We start from the raw sequence: 7,969 nt of genomic DNA, 5'->3' as shown, positions 1-7,969 counted from the left end.
GATTTACAAGCAATATAAGCACAAAAATTCAGCTGATGGGTAAGAATGTACTTCCCGATGACATGGGCTTGTCTTTTATGCTGACTAAGCTACTGTAATGGGTGTGATTGGATGAAGTTGTCTGTTAACCCCTCACCTTTTTTTTAGTGAAGACAAACCTATTCAGGCTGTTAATTTAACCGTTAACAATCATGAAACTGAACTGAATGGAAATGAACACAGACAGAGACAGGTGGCAGGTATTTTATTTCAAAACATTACCAGACATTAACATTTATCATTCATGTAGCCTGCCTCCTCAAAGATCAAGCAAAACAGATCATAAAAACGTTATATCAAAGAATATATAATAACTGATTTTCACTTGTCATCAATTAAATACCAGTCTCAATCAAACAATAAAAATTAAAAAAGAAACATGTCTATACTTGAACACTTTTGATTTCAACAATATGGTATAATCCCCTGTCAGTCTCCATAACTGCCATACAACACAGCAACAATAACAAAATCAATGTGACACAGTAACAGTCTATCTCAGGATGCTAGCTTTGAATGTTGTCTTTTGGCTCCCAGGAGTTTTTCCACTTTGTCCCACTGCAAGACAGATAGATAGACATTATTAAGTATTATTGTTAAATTGTTTGAAAATGATTGGAAAATGTACAATTTCCAAGGACTCATTGATTCCTCAGTTTTGCAGGTGTGGCGAGGTGTGGTCGGGGGAGTTATAGAGAAGTCTTATATTATCACGGAGAGAACAGTCAACGACAACGCCACCTGGGGAATTTCGCCCCAGGAAGTAGTTTTGAGTCCCAGCCACCTTAAGGACACAGGTTCGTTTTACTCAAGGCAAGAGACACATTTCACTTGTGAAGGACTTATGTATATACTTTATTACAAAAAATGGTCTAAAACACACAGTAAAAACACCATTCAATCGGGGGAAACCAATGGGAAAAAATGGATGCTGAGGCTTACCGGTGTGTTGGAGCTAAGGGCTGGGGCGGAGACACCCAACGAAAACAATAAGCACCCAGACACTCGTGCCAGTCGTCCACACATGCACACACAAAATCGGTGTTAGAGACCCAGAACCGAGGGGAGCACAGCACACGAAACGGGGGGGGCGGGGTCCCACCACCACCACCACCACCACCACGAGACCACCAGCAAACATAAGAAAAACACCCAAACTCTAATCAAACAGGCAACAATAGCAATCAATAAACAAAACAAAAATACAAACGTCCAATTGCCAGGTCTAGAAAGGAATAATGAAAAACTAGACAATTCCCCTGCGGGAAATCGCGAGAGTGATGCAGTGGCCGCAGCAGTCTGCGATACCATGCTATATTGCTGTGATAGTACGATGCTACGATGCTATGATGATGCTACTATGCCAAGATGCTACTACAATGCTATGATGCTAAGATACTAAGATGCTACAAAGCTAAGATACTATGTTGCTACGATGCTAAGATGCTACAATGCAATTATACTAAGATGCTATGATGCTTTAATGATCACCTGTTCATATAGTCATAATATAATCCTGGTGAAAATATTTGCGACTTACGTTGCAAATAATTTCATGTTTGACTACAAAAAGTAATGGTCAGGTCAAGACAGGTATGAAAGTATTCGCGACTTACGTCGCGAATGTCTTTACTAAGTAGCATGTCTTTACTACCATGAGCAGCAGCTATAACAAAAAGCACAACTCAAATAGTCATTTAAGGCCTGGTTCCTTCTGACTGGATGGGTGTGAGTTTGATGTCATGCAGGGTACAACAAACCAAACAGGATGAGGAGGATGCAGTAGGCCTGGCTGAGAGAGAGAGACACTGAGAAGGGTCGTCCTTTACGCCCTTCTACAAACTGAAGGGCAGGTACAGGCAGCAGACCCCTCCCAGCTCCACCTGAAAGCCAGCATCACATAAGGAAGAGAGTGGGAGGGATCGTCACACCCCCACCTTTAAGAGGGCTGTCCTCACTAGGATCCCCAGACAAAGAACGAGCAAATCGTAACAATTGATCGTTAATCATAATAATTTTAACAATAAAACTCATTACTCCTACCTGAGCAATAGTTTAACAGTTTACGGCACAGTCTTACAGTTAGAAAAACAATAATATTAAACTTAACACATCCAGGCTGTAACAAGGAATCAGCGATGAAGTGAAGACCTTCAAATTGTCCTGCGAGTCCAGCTCTTCGTCTCATGTTGGATGTCACTGCAGTCTGTCTGGATCAGCTGGAGGAAAACTATAGGCAGACAAATAGACATGTCAAATAATGTTATGTAACATACTTAATATAACTCTTATGAGTGTTCAACAGCTCATTATTTATTTAATTAAAAACATCATATTATATTAAATTACTCCAATTATATATATACTGTCATTAATGTTGTTGCAAGCCATAAATGTTTCCTACTTTATGTGGTGGAATAATATATTTTTCAGTTTGACACAGTTTAATTTAAAAATATCTTCTCTTTAAATTGTAAAACTTCAACATTATTACTGTGATAAGCACCCGCTAGCAAGGCGGCGAATTAGCCGGCGGCTAACCCCACTAGCCTCCGCGTTAGCTCACGGCTAACTGCCGCGGCTAATTCGTGTTTAACTCCCGCGGGTCCGCGGTTAAATCCCGGTTAGCTAGCGGTTAGCTCGAGGCTAACTCCGCGGTTGAGTCCGCGGCGTTAAGGTAGCGGCTAGTTAGCTCCGCTAGCTTGCTAACATACATGAGCTATGCTGGAAGGCTAGTCGTCGGCTAAATCACTGGGCGGCTAGTCGTTAGCGTCTGTTAGCAGTTTAGCTATTCACTGACCTAATAAGATGAAGGAAACGGGTCAGGGATGTTGTGTCAGGAGTTTCAGCAAAGCAGCCAGATATAATTTGTGTTTAAAATAAAGGAAAAGGTCAAACATGACTGAGAAATTGTCATTCAGTCAATGAGAAGAGCTATAGCTAAGAGGCCCAGCAGCTGTGTGAAAGCACCATGGGAGACAGGGATGGTTTGGGGGGTTTTAATGTTTTGGCAGATCATGTTTTCCACTGAGAGCTCTTTTCCCGCCTCTCGTCCCCTGCAGCTGCGTGTGTGAACGTGTGTAAGCTGGTTGGGGTCTGGTTGTCATGGCTACCAGGGTCAACTGCTCCTGTTAGAATGTCAGTTGGAAGACGGGGAGAGAGAGAGAGAAAATGCTGAAATATCGCCTCGAACAGGAAGGACTTGTGGCCAAACCGTATTTCCAATCATTGAACCGACTTAACTTTGGGCATCTTGAGGCTTTCCTGAACGTCTAGATATGTAATTTGTGGGTAAAATGAAGAAATGTGACCTATTTAAAGCGATTCAAAGAAAGGTTACTTCTGCTTTCCTCCAGAAATTTCCCTGCCTTTTTAACATGGCAGTCTATGGAGCTGTGGATGGGTGTTGCTGGCGTATCTTTGTGTCCGACGCCAAAACTATAAGACTTACAGCTTTAGCATACAAATTTGAGTGAGAAGACAAATTTTCCTACGTTTCTATGCATAAATTATGTCTGTCGTGTGAAATTTGTGGCCACGGGAGCAGTTTCTGTGCAGTTTTTTGACTAACTTTCTTCTCCCCTCCTCACTCTAGCTGATGATGTCATCCACTCTATCTTGTTTGTTCAATCTTGTTTGAAAGAACTGTATAGAAGCACACCGAGTCCGATCGAGACGCACGTTTTGATGTATTTTGTGTCTGTGTGCGACGAACGGTATTTGAGTTGAAAAGTTTCGAAAATCGTGGTGGAAAAAGTTTAATAAGAAGAAAAACGTAGTGAAGAACAACATTGACTCCCATAGCTTTGCTATGAGGGTCAATAGTTTGCATTGCGTAGCACTGCATCACTAATAACAAATCCAATCAACAGGCGGAATAAACTGAGTAAACTATAGAAAGAAAACAAAATAATCGAACACAAACGGGAGTTCACCCCACTACTCAATCAACCATTAAATGTGATTCTCCTTGATGCACGAAACGATCTACGCCCGAGCCGCCCAACGGGCAGCTAAACACCAGGAGACACAATATAAAAGCAGCGAAAATGATGCAACGCATAAAGCACAGCATAAAGGTAATAATAGTAAAGCAGCAAAGCAAAACAGCAGCGGTCCCTCGTAGCTCGTAACGATGTGTAGCGTGATTAGCGCCACACGGCCCTGTCAGCTGATGCTGAAGTCACCCGCGCACCGTTGACCACGGGGATCTGGGGACCCAATAAATCGGCTAATAGCTAGCTAGCATAGGTGTACCAAAGTGGGAAAGGTCAAGGGGCTACATACCAGTTAGCAGGGTTGGCTAGTCATAACACACCGCAAGGAGAGGACAAGAGCGTACTGCACAGCTACCGGCATCTACCTGTGATCATATGATAATTAGCTGCCGCTAACTAGCAGCAATCAACTGTGCAGAGAGAGGGACAGGTTATTATCTTACTGGTCCGGCCCGCTTGAGATCAAATTGGGAATGTATGTGGCTCTCAAACTAAAATGAGATCTAGCAGAACAAGTATAGAGACAAGTCCACTGTCTGAAGCCATGAGGAGAACGTTGGTAACTTTAATGAGAGAAAAAAGAAGCTCAGGCCGAGAGGAAGCTTTTTTTTGCATTTTGACTGAAAACGCCCGTTCTTCACTTAATATTGAACTACAATATATGATTTGGATCAGGTTTTATTATAGTAAGCTCGAATGGGATGTGTAATGAGGGAAATACCATTATTTTTATCCTCCACGAGAGTGGGCGTTCAGCCAATTGGACGGCCGCAGGCCCCCTCTCGTGGAGGATAAAAATAATGGTTTTCCCCTCATTACACATCCCTTGGATACAAATTCATGCATTTGAAATGCATCCAATCTGGTTTAGTAGTGACTCAGAGATCTGTAACCCACCTGTTAAAAATCCTAGACCAGGGGTCGGCAAGTAAGTTTGGCCTGGGGCCAATTTTTTTCCGAGCAACTGAATGGCGGGCCAAAACATCACATCAATCAGAAACATTGTGAAATGGATGACCCTTGAGCGGCTGGATGATGCCGAGAAAAGTAGCAGACTCCGGTTTCTCAGTTTCCGCTACATTTATTTAAACCCAAACGCAACATAGCAGCAACAAACAAGTAGGGGTGTGACGCTCGAAGCTGACGTTTCGAAACAGGGTCGAGCTTCCGAAACGCAAGTGTTTCGAAGTGTGGTTCAAAACGCCCATGTCACGTGACCATGGCTAAGTGAGGCTTCGTGGTGTTTCAAACTGGTTTCACTTGGTGGCACACTTGCCGAGCCGAGCAATTAGCCAAGTCCTACAATGCTTAAAAGTCATTCAAACACATCCCATCTTCGTGGGTTTTTTGTGAGGAGAGAGATTTTGAGAGATAACGACATATAGCGACTGTGGCGGATGCATCAGCTGCTGCACGCTAGTGTTAGTATTTCTTTTACACTTTTACACTTTTTACACTCAGACATTTCATCAAGTAATGACATTACACATAGTCTTTTATGTTCATACCACACACTTTATTCATTTTGACAGTTTGTTGTCTAATTTGGGTGCACACAATTTAGTTAACATTCTGTCACATGGGTTTTAAGTTGCAATTAATACTTACCTTTTTGTTTCTCCGAGCTCCACGGGCAAAAGGCTGGAGACCTGGTCAAGAGGGCCTTTTAAGGACAGCCCACAGGAAGTGGAAGGAGCCAGGAGGGAGAGTGGAACAGGGGGGACTTGATTTGAAATTCTAAGAGAAATCTTTGTTTGGGTTTTTTGATTTTGTTTCCTGTAAAGATAATTATTTTATATATATGCTTATATATAGTTGCTTTTGATGGTTGGTTATATTTAGGTATCTTTAAGTTTGTTGAAGGTTTATTGTTGTCTGTTAAGCTCCCCATGTTTCTGTCTAGGTTTAGTTTTTGTCTATATAATCCCCTTGTGCCTCATTTGAGGATAGGTCTGGTTTAGTTATGTTGTGTTAGGTTGAAGCCTTAGTTCTTTATTGCTTAGTTGACCTCATTTTGATTTCGGGCCCAAATTTTTGATAGCTTATTTTTTCTTAGTTGTTTAAGTTATTTGAATGACTTTATTTTATTATTTTGTTCAAGACATTAAAAATAATTCTTCTTTTTACACCGTTGTCCTTTTGCCTTTTTGCTTGGTCCCTGACAATTGGTGGTAGCGGTGGGATCATTCAGTTAAGGACATTGGTGTATTTTTTTTATTTTTTTTTCCTCCCCCTTCTTCCATTTTTGGTATGAGCCATGCCGGGAGGTAAAGGAGGCAAATTGAACCAACCACACTGCAAAAAGGCGGCTTTAAAAAATAAGGAAAAAAAGTAATAAAATGAGGAATATATTACTTGAAATAAGCAAAATTATCTGCCAACAGAACAGGAAGATTTGACTTGACAAGATTTTTAAAAACAAGTGAATATATCTAGCCTTAAAAACCCAGGGATTTCTTAAAACTAGTGTGTTTAGACTAAAAACAAGTAGATTTGTATGGATTTACGGAAAATATTTAAGAATTATTTTCTCAATATGTAGGACAATGTGCTTAAAATCAGCATATGCTAGTGCCATCATCTTAAAATAAGGTTTCATGTAAGTAAATATATCTTAAAGTCAGTACAACCAAACAAACAACCATTTGTCTAGATAAGTAAATCAAATTTAAGAATAATTTTCTTGATATATAGACAAATATGCTTGTATTCAGCATATGCTAGTATTATTTTTTTTCACTGGAAAAAATGCCCCTCCAAAAATAAGCAAAAAAACAACAAATAGAAGACGTTTTTGCTTGAAATAAGCAAAAAAAATCTGCCAATGGAACTAGTGAAAATTGGCTTGTCAAGATTTCTTGAAATAAGATGTGATATTTAGGACTTTTGAGATAAAGGTGATCTTGAAATTAGCCAGGAAAACTTATTTTGAGCTATATTTTAGTGTATTTAACTCATTTTAAGTTCTAAAATAGTGACATTGTCCTAGATTTCAGACCATCACCAACTTGAAATAGGATTAGGAAGTGATTATTTAAGCATTTTAGGATAAAATATGCCTTGAAGTTAGCTGGAAATACTCATATTATGCATTTTTTTTTACTCATATTAAGAAGACAATTATTCTCAATTCAAGTGCATTTAACTAACAGTAAGCTCTACAACTAGATTTAAGACAACCACCTACAATGAAAACAAGCCTTGCATTAAACAAACAAATATTTATTTTCTCTGCATAAGAAATGCAGGAGTAAACAGCTCTTACAATTGAGTGCAGTTAGTCAGTTACACTGAGACTTCACAGCATGTAGTGTATGACTGGAGCAGTCATGTTTTGGCTCACAGTATGTATGGGACTGTAATAAAATAATAATAATTAAAAAAAACCATAGCAAAAACATAGCATAACATGCCATATATGTGTAACACATGGATTACAGTCAGACATGAACATCTGACATCTGTCTAGGGCTGCAGCTATCGATTCTTTTTGTAATCGATTAATCTAGCACTTTATCGATCGATTAATCGATTAATCGGATATTTTTTTTTACGTTTTTAAACAACCAAAACAAATAATGCATAACGAAAATTATGTGGCTGTAAAATGATCAAGCATTTGCCTTTTATTTCTCAAAAAAACAGAGAACTCCAACTCCAACATTTGGCTCCAAAACTAAGCCCATGTATTGCAATTTACCCATTAAAAGTGCCAGTGCCAACAATTACATAACAATACAGTTAAGCGAACTTACTGTAAAACAAAAAGCAATTTAATTTATTAATATGCACAACAAGTTTCATGCTGTAATCTAGCCCTGACATCAAAGTAAATATCCGTTTTATGTAGATTTCTACACCTGCAGCATTTACCATTAGGCTACTAACAAATAATACATCATTTCTGGGGTGAGCCTATTTGCTATGGTAAC

Source organism: Chelon labrosus (assembly GCF_963514085.1).
Source record: "Chelon labrosus genome assembly, chromosome: 6".
In the NCBI taxonomy this organism is placed as follows: Eukaryota; Metazoa; Chordata; class Actinopteri; order Mugiliformes; family Mugilidae; genus Chelon; species Chelon labrosus.
The sequence above is the reverse complement of the archived record's forward strand: the minus strand, read 5'-3'. Positions refer to the sequence as shown.